Raw genomic sequence first — 15453 nt, 5'->3', positions numbered from 1 at the left:
ATTTTATACTGGTTTGGTTGCTCATATTTGTAACTTGAAACAGGAGCTGCGAGATAAACCAAGATTGGCTAAGGACGAGGTGACAATGCACATGGCAAATGGTTCCAAGGTCAATGTGATCGCCATCGGCACGCTACCTCTACATCTACCTTCGGGATTAGTTTTAGACCTGAATAATTGTTATTTGGTGCCCGCATTGAGCATGAACATTTTATCTGGATCTCGTTTATTGTGAGACGGTTATTCATTTAAGTCAGAGAATAATGGTTGTTCTATTTATATGAATAATATCTTTTATGGTCATGCACCCTTAAGGAGTGGTCTATTCTTGTTGAATCTCGATTGTAGTGATACACATATTCATAATCTTGATGCCAAAATATGCAAAGTTTTAATGATAGTGCAACATATTTGTGGCAGTTCCATTTAGGTCATATTGTTGTAAAGCGCATGAAGAAACTCCATGCATATGGGATTTTGGAATCACTTGATTATGAATCATTTGATACTTGCGAACCATGCCTCTTGGTCAAGATGACTAAAACTCCGTTCTCCGGAAAAATGGAGCGAGCTATTGACTTATCGGAAATAATACATACCGATGTATGCGATCCGATGAGTGTTGAAGCACATGGCCGGTATCGTTATTTTTTGACCTTCACAGATGATTTCAGTAGGTATGGGTATATCTACTTGATGAAACACACGTCTGAAACATTTGAAAAGTTCAAAGAATTTCAGAGTGAAGTAGAGAATCATCATAACAAGAAAATAATGTTTCTATGATCTGATCACAGAGGCGAATATTTGAGTTACGAGTTTGGTCCTCATTTAAAACAATGTGGAATAGTTTCACAACTCACGCCACCTGGAACACCATAGCATAATGGTGTGTCCGAGCGTCCTAACCGTACTTTATTAGAAATGGTGCGATCTATGATGTCTCTTTCCAATTTACCACTATCGTTTTGGGGTTATACATTAGATAGAACCGCATTCACGTTAATTAGGCCACCATCTAAATCCGTTGAGATGACACCATATGAACTGTGGTTTGGCAAGAAACCTAAGCCGTGGTTTCTTAAAGTTTGGGGTTGCGACACTTATGTCAAAAGGCTTCACCCTGATAAGCTCGAACCCAAGAAGAGGAAGACTAAGCTGTCTGAGGCTAAATCCAAGAAGAGGAAGTACTGTGACACTTGTGATGATGGTCCCTCCAAGAAGAAGCTGAAGACAAAGTCTTCCAAGTCTTCATGCAAAGAACGTGCTACTCCTCGTGAACCATTGATCGTTGAGCCGATCTCTATCACACAACCAACCACCACCAATCGTGAGCGTTATCTCGTTGTGCATGAGCTTGCTTCCACAAAGGCTCATCAGTCTGAAGATATTCCAACTGCTGACTCCACCACCGCTGAAGACATTGGTCATGATGACAATGTTGAAGACAATAAAGTCCTTCCTCAGATCTAGCCCAACCCGGTAACATCGCCTGCTCCTACGAGCAGTGAACTGATAAGCATTGGCGATCCCACGACGCAATTCACACAAGATGTATTCTGGGAAGAACACCACCCCAACTCCCCGTTGCATGAAGTCATTCCTCGCACTCCACCTACTCAGGTCACCACTCTAGTGCTTGAGACCTCGCAAGCAACACCTGAAGACATGGAGAAGATAACTCCTTCACCATAGGCGCCATCCTCTTTTCGAAAGCTTCGCAGAGGCCCTAGGCCCTAGGTCTCCATGTCAAGCATTCCTGAAGAGGATGTGCAAAACACAAACTCAGTAGCACGTCAAGTGTTTCTTGAAGCCACTCCTTCAGCGACTGCTCAAGAATCTGAAGCCAAAGAGGCTGAAGACATCCCGGCTGCATCAGCAGATGAAGAAAAATAAGAAGAACGTGAAGTTATTCCCCCTGTCAGTGATCCTGTTGTTCGAGAAGATGTGATTGTGCCAGACCCTCTGATCCATGAATCCACTGATGTTGAGGCAAATGCGGCTGCTACCAGCACCACCACTGAAGCCAATGACATAGTCATGGCTGAAGATATTGTTCATCCAGAAGTCATTACTGCCATGGAAGATAATGTGAAGCCATCCACCTCGGGTGTGGCCGTTCCTCCTCCTGTGCCCCACACAATGGAACGTGCATACAACCGAGGTGAGATTGTTACTGTTTGATGGCCTATCTTAATACCACCCACTACTCCTGGTCCTCAATATGACCATCACGTGGAGAAAACGCCTCAAACGCAGAAGCCAAAGCCGAGGCTGCCAAGGCTTCCAAGTGCTGTCACTACTCCAGGCTCCTTCAGTGTGCTCAGCTTCAGAGAGCACAACACCTTCTTCGGCTCTGCCAATAATCCATACAAGAAGCCAAAGTTATCCTCGGATAGGTTCTGGACCCGTCAACAACGCAGCTACTACTCATGCATACTATACAATCAAGACATGATTTTTCCTCACAAGCGTCTTGACTGTGATGCCATTACTGGGCTGCCATGCCTTGAAGAGGCTCTTGATTGCTTCCGCGAAGTTGGACTGCTCCCATTTGTAACTGACAAGGAGCATTGGAATGAAGAGCTTCTTTTGTAGTTCTATGCTACTCTACACATCAGAGGCTACAACAGGGATCCGAAGACATGGGTCCTTGAGTGGATGACAGGAGATGTCCATCATGAAGCCAAAGCTCAGGATATCATTGAACTAACTTCCCCGCCCACTCCTAGAGATCTGTATGAGCCAGGTTGTCAGCTAAATGAATGAGAACTGCAGAGCATTTTTCAAAAGCCCGAGCTAAACATGAGTTAAATGCTCAGCATGATGAAGCCACTGCCAATTGATGCTGAATATCCCAAGGAGTTCTTTGTCAAGGACCTCGAGTACCTGCCCCGCACCATTTATCATATTCCGAGGCGTACTCTGTGGCCTATCAAAGGATATTCTCTTGATGCTAAGCTTGAATGCGCCATGAAGGCATTGGTCTTCTACATCCTCAATGGTATTAGGTTCAACAATCAAGATTTCTTCATTAGACAGTTGGTAGCTTCAGGCATTAATCTCTTTGGCCTCAAGTTTTATGCACCATTGGTTATGCGACTGATAAAGCTTCACTCAACTATCAACTATCATGCTTCAGCACACAACCAAGTTGTATTCTTGCCTGAAGTGGATATGTCTCATGAAGCCATTTATCCTGTGCCTGCCAAGGAGCCCATACGTGAAGACAATGTCGCATTTCAAAGCTTCACTCAACCCATTGAAGGAGTTCATGTTCTCAATCCTCCTGCTCCTGCTGGTCCTCTTGCTGGTCAATTACGTCTGATGCATCATGCAAACAATAATGCAACAGTCAGCACTATAGCTCAAAGGCCTCAGAAGCATGCTCGTGTCCTGAATGCCAGAGAGCTTCTTGTATCACTTCACTAGAAGCAGGATAGGCATCATGTCTGGATGAAGCGCCAGATGCAGAGCTTTCTCATTGATATCAATCACATTCGCAGCCTTGCAACCAAGAACTCATTTGTTGCGCATGAAGCCTGTCGGCAGTCCTGGAAGAGCCTCACAATGCTTTGTTCTGAAGATGATCTTCTAGAAGATGGCTTCACTGAACATTTCAAGTTTGATTCTAGGCCACCACAATCTGCAAGTTAGCGTCCAACTCCCTCAATTGAAGATTTTGACTTTTCATCTTTGGCTCCCACTGTTGTTGCATGAGTCATGGATGAAGAGGACAACGCTACTTCACCAGTGATGGCTTCACTGCATCACGATTCTGCGTCAGGCCCCTTTGCACCACCCAACTCCAACATCGACCCTACTGCACCAACATCTTCGCCTACTGGGAATGAGTAGATACTCTATGTCTTCAAACCTTTTTAGTCCTGACTGACAAAAGGGGGAGAAGCATATGAGTTGAGAGTCTTCAAGTGGGTCCATATGGGTGCTTATATTTTGTTGAGTTCTTACAACTCTCATTCTTGAAACTATTGGTTTTTGAGTTGTAACACTTAAACTTGATGGTCGTCTGCCACTTTTACTGCTACCTTATGAAGCGATGATAAATCCCGCATGAAGTCATTCTGCAGACGACCAGTTCTCATTGTGCATGTCATTATCTTCATTACTTTCATATATGCATGATGAATTGTATTCATGGTTGAAGATCTCTACAAAGCAAAACATGCCATGTGCATTTGCATTCAAAGGCAAACTACTTATATGCACATCTTCAGGGGGAGCCTCTTACAACCTATGAAGACAATGCCTATGTACTTAAACTTTCACATACTTTTATCCCCGTTGAAAACTTCAACGAGATTGTCATCAATCACAAAAAGGGGGAGATTGTAAGTGCATCTAGTGCCACCCCTAGTTGGTTTTGGAGTATTGACGACAAACATGGTTGAGGGCCTAATGTGTTTGTAAGAATTGCAGGATAACACAGGTAGTAGTCCCGCATTGATTTGGTTTACCTACCAGAGATGACCCCTAAAATGTATGAAGATATTGAACACAATGGTGGTTCGTGAAGACATTCACGTTGAAGATAATGACCCTGTGAAGACATTCACTTGAAGACTATTGAGTGGGAAGACATAGTTTCCTTTGTAGTTTCTTTTTCTTCTTTATTGAGTCATAGGAACCACTGTACTGTGATGTGGGGTCCAAGTGAACAAAGTTAGATGACTGAAGTGATGCTCAACCAAAATCCTATGTCTTCGAGCGAAGACAATGAGAGCAAATCTTATTCAGAGCTGGATGAGTCAGCTTTGCTTGCAGCCCAAGCCAAGGTGCCGCGTGTGTTTGAAATCTGACCGTTGGACACGTGTTGGTTCCTTAGTGACCCAGGGTCATTTTGGACATATCATGTCGGGTTGCCTCCTGGCTATAAATAGCCCACCCCATACACCATAAATTGGTGGCTGCTTAGAGTTAGTACACATCTTTTGTCGTTTGAGAGCAACCCACCTCCGAAGCCTTTGAGAGAGAGATCCTTGCGAGGACAAAGCCCAAAACACCCAGAGCCAAAGAGTGTCAGGCATCACTGAAGTCTTTCTGTCCCCGTAACCTGAAGACTTGTTACACTTGGGACTGTGCATCCTCTAGCTGGCTAGGTGTCATATTCTGAGGATCCAAGAGTCATTGTGGATCGCCAGTGAATGGAGTCTGTGAAGGTTTGGAAGTCTACCTTGAAGACTTACCAGAGTGATTGGGTGAGGACTGGGTGTCCTTAGCTCAAGGGGAATAAGGTGAAGACACAGTATTCTGAGTTCAATTTCAGCCTCCCTAACCAGACGTACAGTTGTCACATCAACTGAACTGGTCTACCAAATCCTTGTCTTCACCAAGCTACTGGTTCTATCCCCTACCTTCCTTACATTTCAGTTTTTCTTCATGAAGTCATTGCTTGCTTGCCTGATCTGTTTGACTTCATTGCATGAAAACTATTATCTGTTTGGCTTCATACTGTCTTCCATTCCGATCCATACTACCTAGCTGCTATTAGTCTTTGTGCTTTCACTATATTGCTCTCTTGACTATTGCTTGTCTAGTGTAGTTCATCTTCCGCTGCATATCATATAGGTTCATATTAACAGTTTGTCTTCAAAGACCTCGTGTTTTGAAGACTTTCGTAAAAATCACCTATTAACCCCCCTCTAGTCGATAACTAGCACTTTCAAGGAGAAGGAAATAGGGGAGGGAGAGGAAAGTGTGGAGTACGACTCCCCCTTCCCCCCCCCCCTTCTTCATACAAGGAAGGGGGGGGGGGCAGGAGGGCAGGAGCCCTAGGTCCGGCGGCCAGCCCCTTGGGGCTCGCCCTGGCTACCCTAGGCTGCCTCCCCTCCCCTCCCACCTATATATATGTGGGGATGGGGCGCCACACTAGGACAACATTGTCTTAGCTGTGTGCTCTAACCCCGTCCACCGTTTACTCCCTCGGTCGTATTTTCGTAGTGCTTAGGCGAGTCCTGCCGAGATCACATCCCATCACCGTCAACACGTTGTCGTGCTGGCGGAACTCATCTACTACCTCTGCATCTGCTGGATCAAGAAGGCGGAAGACCTCACCAAGATGAATGTGTGCAGAACATGGAGGTGCCATGCGTTCGGTACTAGATCGGTTTAAGCGCGAAGAAAGTTCGACTACATCAACCGTGTTGTGAAACTCTTTCGATTACGGTCTACGAGGGTACGTAGACACACTCTCCCCCTCTCATTGCTATGCATCTCCTTGATAGATCTTGCATGTCCATAGATTTTTTTTGTTTTCCATGCAACGTTTCCCAACAGTGGCATCTGAGCCAGGTCTATGCATAGATGATATGCACGAGTAGAACACAAAGAGTTGTGGTCAGTCATAGTCATACTGCTTTCCACCAACGTCTTATTTTGATTCGGTGGTATTGTGGGATGAAGCGTCCGGACCAACCTTACATGTCCACGCACATGAGACCGGTTCCACCGATAGACATGCAACTAGTTTTGCATGAAGGTGGCTGGCGGGTGTGTGTTTCTCCTACTTTAGTTGAATCGAATTTACCTACAGCCGGTCCTTGAAGAAGGTTAAAACATCAAACTTGATGAAACACCATTGTGCTTTTTGCGTAGGTAAGAACTGTTCTCGCTAGGAGCCCGTAGCAGCCACGTAAAACTTGCAGCAACAAAGTAGAGGATGTCTAACTTGTTTTTGTGGGGCATGTTGTGATGTGATTTGTTTAAGATATGATGTGATATATGTTGATGTATGAGATGATCCTGTTTTGTAATATCGACAACCGGCAGGAGCCTTAGCGTTGTCTTTTTATTGTATGAAGTGCAAGCGCCATGTAATTGCTTTACTTTCTCACTATGCGTTAGCGATAGTTGTAGAAGCAATAGTTGGCATGACGACCTCGACGCAAGGACGCTATGATGGAGATCAAGGTGTCAAGTCAGTGACGATGGAGATCATGATGATGCTTTCGAGATGGAGATTAAAAGCACAAGATGATGATGGGCATATCATGTCACATATTGTGATTGCATGTGTTGTTTATCTTTTATGCATCTTATTTGTCTTAAAACGGCGGTAGCATTATAATATGACCCCTTCAATAAATTTCAAGATAAAAGTGTTCTCCCCGAGTATGCACCATTGCTAAAGTTCGTCGTTTCGAAGCACCACATGATGATCGGGTGTGATAGACTCTACATTCACATACAATGGGTGTAAGACAGTTTTGCACATGCAGAATACTTGGGTTAAACTTGACAAGCCTAACATGTACATGAGCCCTAGGTCCGGCAGCCAGCCCCTTGGGGCTCGCCCTGGCTGCCCTAGGCTGCCTCCCCTCCCCTCCCACCTATATATATGTGGGGATGGGGCACCACACTAGGACAACATTGTCTTAGCCGTGTGCTCTGCCCCCGTCCACCGTTTACTCCCTCGGTCATATTTTCGTAGTGCTTAGGCGAGCCCTGCTTAGATCACATCACCATCACCATCAACACGTTGTCGTGCTGGCGGAACTCATCTACTACCTCTCCTTCTGCTGGATCAAGAAGGCGGAAGACCTCACCAAGATGAATGTGTGCAGAACATGGAGGTGCCATGCGTTCGGTACTAGATCGGTTGAAGCGCGAAGAAAGTTCGACTACATCAACCATGTTGTGAAACTCTTCCGATTACGGTCTACGAGGGTCCATAGACACACTCTCCCCCTCTCATTGCTATGCATCTCCTTGATAGATCTTGCATGTCCATAGGATTTTTTTTGTTTTCCATGCAACATTTCCCAACAGTGGCATCCGGGCCAGGTCTATGCATAGATGATATGCACGAGTAGAACACAAAGAGTTGTGGTCGGTCATAGTCATACTGCTTTCCACCAACGTCTTATTTTGATTCAGCGGTTTTTGTGGGATGAAGTGGTCCGGACCAACCTTACATGTCCATGCACATGAGACCGGTTCCACCGACAGACATGCAACTAGTTTTGCATGAAGGTGGCTGGCGGGTGTGTGTTTCTCCTACTTTAGTTGAATCGAATTTAACAACAGCATGTCCTTGAAGAAGGTTAAAATATCAAACTTGATGAAACACCATTGTGGTTTTTGCGTAGGTAAGAACTATTCTTGCTAGGAGCCCGTAGCAGCCACGTAAAACTTGCAACAACAAAGTAGAGGATGTCTAACTTGTTTTTGTGGGGCATGTTGTGATGTGATTTTTTTAAGATATGATGTGATATATGTTGATGTATGAGATGATCCTGTTTTGTAATATCGACAACCAACAGGAGCCTTAGGGTTGTCTTTTTATTGTATGAAGTGCAAGCGCCATGTAATTGCTTTACTTTATCACTATGCGTTAGCGATAGTTGTAGAAGCAATAGTTGGCATGACGACCTCGACGCAAGGACGCTATGATGGAGATCAAGGTGTCAAGTCGGTGACGATGGAGATCATGATGATGCTTTCGAGATGGAGATTAAAAGCACAAGATGATGATGGGCATATCATGTCACATATTTTGATTGCATGTGATGTTTATCTTTTATGCATCTTATTTTGCTTAGAACGGCGGTAGCATTATAAGATGACCCCTTCAATAAATTTCAAGATAAAAGTGTTCTCCCCGAGTATGCACCATTGCTAAAGTTCGTCGTTTCGAAGCACCACGTGATGATCGGGTGTGATAGACTCTACATTCACATACAACGGGTGTAAGACAATTTTGAACTTGATGAACAACTTAGTTAAATAACATTTTCTGAAAAAATCTTATGAATTTTATGAAAAATGGGTGAACAATTTTTTTATTTTTATGAACTTTTTCAAAAATTATGGCACAAATTTTGAACATGATGAGAATATTTTGAATAAGATGAATAATTTTCATTTTTTGAACTTGATGAACAAATTCTCAATTCCTTAATACTTTTTTTGAAAATTGGATGATCTTTTTGAAAACTAGATGAGCATTTTTTTAAATTATCATGAACAAAATTCGAATTTAATAGACAGTTTTTAGAATATGAACATTTTTTGAATTCAGTGAACAAAAAAATGTTCAAGATTTTTCAAAATCACAAAAAACGAGAAAAAACGGAGATGAAGAAGAAATTTAAAATAAAAAAAAAGAAACATAAGAAAAAGGAAAAAAAGGGAGGACCTCGCGCCCCACATGGGCCGACCCAGAAGGCGCACATGGGAGTTTAATTTTTTTTTGGGGGGGGGGGGCTACGATGCTAGGGGGCTCCGCACGCACCATATATGATCCGCCTACGTTCCGTTGTTCTCTACTGCTAACTTCACTTCCCATCTCGTCCATGTGCGATCGATCTTTTTTGCTTCGACTGAATCATGCCCACGCATGCAGGGTTTTTGCGCCTTAAATGAAATAAAAAAGTAAGATGGGCCGACCTGCGTGGAGGAGGGGTTGTGCGCCCGTTTGCGTAAACTGAAGAAACAGACGCCATTTAGGATTTGCCAAGGTGAAGGCTGAAGCATATGTTCCATGACTTTTTTTGGAACGAAGACACTAGAAGCGTCCGGCTTTAAATTAAGAAAGCCACCAGGCAGCATCCAAACAAGGTTTTAATCCTACAGACCACACATCCAAAATACAGAGGACCACACTGTCCCAAATATGCGATAATTTTGTAAACTGACACGGAGGCAAAACAGGATAAGACTCGGGAACGTCAAGCCAGTGTCATCACGGGCGCATGTACCCAAAAGATCAATTTGTCAAAGTGGTCTGGCGAGCCAGTGTTAGAGTGCTTTTAGTCTTCTCCATGGTCTCCCTCATGCGCTCAGCATCGCACAGCTTCCCCAACTGTGTCCACATCTATAAGAAGAGGTGACATTTGAAAATATTATCAGCAGGATGAGCGGGGAATTTCTTCTCTATCGCAATTTTGTTCCGGATCGTTCAAAGAGACCACAACAGCGCCCCTATGCAGCGCCAAATGATCCTTGCGTTCGTTCCCCGCTGGGATGTTAGCAAAGCAAGCAGGTCCCCTTAGGAGAGGGGATTCCAGTTCTGACTGAACGTTTCTCTAATGGCGTTCCACGTAAACCTAGCTAGAAAGCAGCCAAAGAAAACATGGTTCGCGTTCTCCCCTAGTACGCAAACCGCACAAGAACCATTAGCTGGTCTGTTGCGTTTGGCCATGTTATCCAACGTCGGCAGGCGGCTTTGAAACATTTGCCACATAATTTTTTGATTTTGAGTGGCAGGGTAGCCTTCCATAGCCCCTAGCTATGTCCAGCGAGTTGCCCTGGGTCATTTTATTGTATAGAGATTTGACCGTAAACTTTTGAGAGACATCCAGGCTCCAGGAGACAGCATCAGCCCCCAAGCTGGGTTGCCGGCCACCTAGCATAGCCACAAGATCGGCCCAGCTGGCCTCCTCAGCCGGGTTGAGTATGCGCATGAAGTGAATCGCTGGGGGTGAGACCTAAGGGCCTCGCCCACAAGAATATTTGTGTCAGTGGCAAGTTGGAAGATTGGTGTGCTGGATTGCCACAGCAGCGTCTGACACAACCAGCTATCAAGCTAGAACCATGTGGACATGTCATTATTTACGCTAAAACGGTCCCCTACCGAGAAAGCTGGTTTAACCTCTTGGATCCCATTCCAAAACACGGAACCGAATGACTTGGCCATGAATAGGTTTCTGTCCGCGAAGTATTTTGCCTGGAGGAGATCCGCCCACAGTCCCGATTCATTGTGGGCAATATGCCACCACCATTTGGTAAGAAGAGCAACATTCATTAGCTTGGAGTTAGTAATCCCCAAGCCTCCGAATTTTTTGGCCTACATACCGCCACCCACTTGACCAAGTGGTATTTTCGTTTAATTCCGGTTCCTTCCCAAAAGAACCGGGAGCGAGGGGTGTCAAATTTCACGTGGACTCCATCCGGGAGAACAAACATCCCCATTGTAAAGAGTGGCAGTGAGGAGAGGCTCAAGTTCGTGAGTATCAATCTAGCCGTTGAAGATATGAAGCTCCCTCTCCACGGGCTTACCCTGTTGGCCACTTTGCCATATAAAGGTTCTCATTCAAAGATCGACAACTTTCGATGGGAGATTGGAAGGCCTAGGTTTTTGATTGGGAAGCCCTAAGCTTGCAGTTGAGTAAGTTGGCCACCCGCACGCTATCCTGATCGCCCATCCCTATGGTGATGACTTCGCTTTTTAGGAAATTTATTTTTAGCCCTGACAAAATCTCGAAAGCAAGGAGCAATAGCTTGATCGAGGCGATACTATGGTCGTCTAGCTCAAAGAGAAGCATCGTATCGTCTGCGTATTGCAAGTGGGTCCCACCAGGGATGAGGTGGGGTACCAACCCTTTGACGTTCCATGAGACCATGACTTCCGTTGTTCTCTATTCCCTACTCACTTCGCTTCCCATCTTATCCCGGTGCGGTCACTCTTTTTTGCTTCGACTGAATCGGTGGCTCGACGGTGATTGCTTTGCAGCTAGTCTACGGGTGGAAGCGGAACTGTACGGAACTTGCGAGTGCCAGACGCCCGGCCACCACTTGGCGAGCCGTCACTGCCGACGAACAAAAGGCTAACCGGTGCCCTACACTCCTCCCCTTTTCTCTAATTTTGATACAAAGTACAACCTGCAAAGTTGTATTAATATTTTACTAATATGTTTTGTAACAATTTTTTGTCTAGTTGTTGAAGTTCAGAAGTTGTCATAGAATCGAGAATCAAGATTTTCAATAGTTTCTCATCCAAGTCTGAAATCAAGGTTCTATCTGATTCTAGCTATCTATACAAGTCAGATAAGCTGGAATATTTGGATGATAAGAGTTTGATGACTGCTTGTGTTAATCTTGAGGGTTCACCTATGGGCTACTGTTCAACCACCCCTCCACCGACTACTGTTCAACCACCCCTCCACGGGCGACTGTTCATCTAGCCCTCCACCGGCTACTGTTCAACCAGCCCTCCATGGGGTCCTGTTCATCCACTCCAACCGTCTCGATCGGGGTCCTGTTCATCCAGTGGCAATTGCCTCTACTACCACGGGGTCCTGTTCATCCAACCCCCACCGGAAACTGTTCATCCAACCCCCAACAACACTCACTATTCATCAGGAGGCAACAGGTTTGATCGGCTTTAGTTAGCAGCAGTAGAGAAGGAATCGCTCGATCGGGTTCAGTTAACAGCCAGGGATCAATCGATCGCTCGGGTTCTATAGGCAAACGCCTCGCTCTGGTTTAGTTAGAGTCCAACGCCTCGCACCCATGCACGTACGTGTATGAGAGAAATGTGCAATCCCTCCGTGCATTGCTTGGCCCTGACCACCCATCGTAACCGGGAACTCCCTGATATTTTCCTCGCCCTCGCTTCTACCACGGTTTTTTCCGTCATGGACGACCCAAAGAATATCATGCATCTGCGTCTCCGGCCCGCCCAGGACGAAAAGCCTATTTTCTGTCATGATTTTTTGTCACAGAAGTAGGAGCCCACCACATCTATGATGATACCGGGTTTTTTCAAAATTATCGTCATATAAGTGTCATAAGAATGATAGGAAAAAAATTCGTTCGGCCCAAAATGTCATGGATGTTTCTTTTTTTTTTGTAGTGATTGACCCCAAGCAGGTTGCCAAGAAGAAGAAGAAGCCTGCTGAAGCTGAACCCGAAGCCTCATGGCAGGAAAGACTAAGCATTGTCTTCCCTACCAGTATGCCTGGCTCAAAGCCAAAAGTCCCTTCAGCACCTTCTGAGCAAAAGAAGACTAAGCTGTCTGAGGCTAAATCCAAGAAGAGGAAGTACTGTGACACTTGTGATGATGGTCCCTCCAAGAAGAAGCTGAAGACAAAGTCTTCCAACTCTTCATGCAAAGAACGTGCTACTCCTCGTGAACCATTGATCGTTGAGCCGATCTCTATCACACAACCAACCACCACCAATCGTGAGCGTTATCTCGTTGTGCATGAGCTTGCTTCCACAAAGGCTCATCAGTCTGAAGATATTCCAACTGCTGACTCCACCGCCGCTGAAGACATTGGTCATGATGACAATGTTGAAGACAATAAAGTCCTTCCTCAGATCTAGCCCAACCCGGTATCATCGCCTGCTCCTACGAGTAGTGAACTGATAAGCATTGGCGATCCCACGACGCAATTCACACAAGATGTATTCTGGGAAGAACACCACCCCAAATCCCCGTTGCATGAAGTCATTCCTCGCACTCCACCTACTCAGGTCACCACTCTAGTGCTTGAGACCTCGCAAGCAACACCTGAAGACATGGAGAAGACAACTCCTTCACCATAGGCGCCATCCTCTTTTCGAAAGCTTCGCAGAGGCCCTAGGCCCTAGGTCTCCATGTCAAGCATTCCTGAAGAGGATGTGCAAAACACAAACTCAGTAGCACGTCAAGTGTTTCTTGAAGCCACTCCTTCAGCGACTGCTCAAGAATCTGAAGCCAAAGAGGCTGAAGACATCCCGGCCGCATCAGCAGATGAAGAAAAATAAGAAGAACGTGAAGTTATTCCCCCTGTCAGTGATCCTGTTGTTCGAGAAGATGTGATTGTGCCAGACCCTCTGATCCATGAATCCACTGATGTTGAGGCAAATGCGGCTGCTACCAGCACCACCACTGAAGCCAATGACATAGTCATGGCTGAAGATATTGTTCATCCAGAAGTCATTACTGCCATGGAAGATAATGTGAAGCCATCCACCTCGAGTGTGGCCGTTCCTCCTCCTGTGCCCCACACAATGGAACGTGCATACAACCGAGGTGAGATTGTTACTGTTTGATGGCCTATCTTAATACCACCCACTACTCCTGGTCCTCAATATGACCATCACCTGGAGAAAACGCCTCAAACGCAGAAGCCAAAGCCGAGGCTGCCAAGGCTTCCAAGTGCTGTCACTACTCCAGGCTCCTTCAGTGTGCTCAGCTTCAGAGAGCACAACACCTTCTTCGGCTCTGCCAATAATCCATACAAGAAGCCAAAGTTATCCTCGGATAGGTTCTGGACCCGTCAACAACGCAGCTACTACTCATGCATACTATACAATCAAGACATGATTTTTCCTCACAAGCGTCTTGACTGTGATGCCATTACTGGGCTGCCATGCCTTGAAGAGGCTCTTGATTGCTTCCGCGAAGTTGGACTGCTCCCATTTGTAACTGACAAGGAGCATTGGAATGAAGAGCTTCTTTTGTAGTTCTATGCTACTCTACACATCAGAGGCTACAACAGGGATCCGAAGACATGGGTCCTTGAGTGGATGACAGGAGATGTCCATCATGAAGCCAAAGCTCAGGATATCATTGAACTAACTTCCCCGCCCACTCCTAGAGATCTGTATGAGCCAGGTTGTCAGCTAAATGAATGAGAACTGCAGAGCATTTTTCAAAAGCCCGAGCCAAACATGAGTTAAATGCTCAGCATGATGAAGCCACTGCCAATTGATGCTGAATATCCCAAGGAGTTCTTTGTCAAGGACCTCGAGTACCTGCCCCGCACCATTTATCATATTCCGAGGCGTACTCTGTGGCCTATCAAAGGATATTGTCTTGATGCTAAGCTTGAATGCGCCATGAAGGCATTGGTCTTCTACATCCTCAATGGTATTAGGTTCAACAATCAAGATTTCTTCATTAGACAGTTGGTAGCTTCAGGCATTAATCTCTTTGGCCTCAAGTTTTATGCACCATTGGTTATGCGACTGATAAAGCTTCACTCAACTATCAACTATCATGCTTCAGCACACAACCAAGTTGTATTCTTGCCTGAAGTGGATATGTCTCATGAAGCCATTTATCCTGTGCCTGCCAAGGAGCCCATACGTGAAGACAATGTCGCATTTCAAAGCTTCACTCAACCCATTGAAGGAGTTCATGTTCTCAATCCTCCTGCTCCTGCTGGTCCTCTTGCTGGTCAATTACGTCTGATGCATCATGCAAACAATAATGCAACAGTCAGCACTATAGCTCAAAGGCCTCAGAAGCATGCTCGTGTCCTGAATGCCAGAGAGCTTCTTGTATCACTTCACTAGAAGCAGGATAGGCATCATGTCTGGATGAATCACCAGATGCAGAGCTTTCTCATTGATATCAATCACATTCGCAACCTTGCAACCAAGAACTCATTTGTTGCGCATGAAGCCTGTCGGCAGTCCTGGAAGAGCCTCACAATGCTTTGTTCTGAAGATGATCTTCTAGAAGATGGCTTCACTGAACATTTCAAGTTTGATTCCAGGCCACCACAATCTGCAAGTTAGCGTCCAACTCCCTCAATTGAAGATTCTGACTTTTCATCTTTGGCTCCCACTGTTGTTGCATGAGTCATGGATGAAGAGGGCAACGCTACTTCACCAGTGATGGCTTCACTGCATCACGATTCTGCGTCAGGCCCCTTTGCACCACCCAACTCCAACATCGACCCTACTGCACCAACATCTTCACCTACTGGGAATGAGTAG

Source organism: Triticum aestivum, chromosome 6B (assembly GCF_018294505.1).
Source record: "Triticum aestivum cultivar Chinese Spring chromosome 6B, IWGSC CS RefSeq v2.1, whole genome shotgun sequence".
Taxonomy (NCBI): Eukaryota; Viridiplantae; Streptophyta; class Magnoliopsida; order Poales; family Poaceae; genus Triticum; species Triticum aestivum.
The sequence above is the reverse complement of the archived record's forward strand: the minus strand, read 5'-3'. Positions refer to the sequence as shown.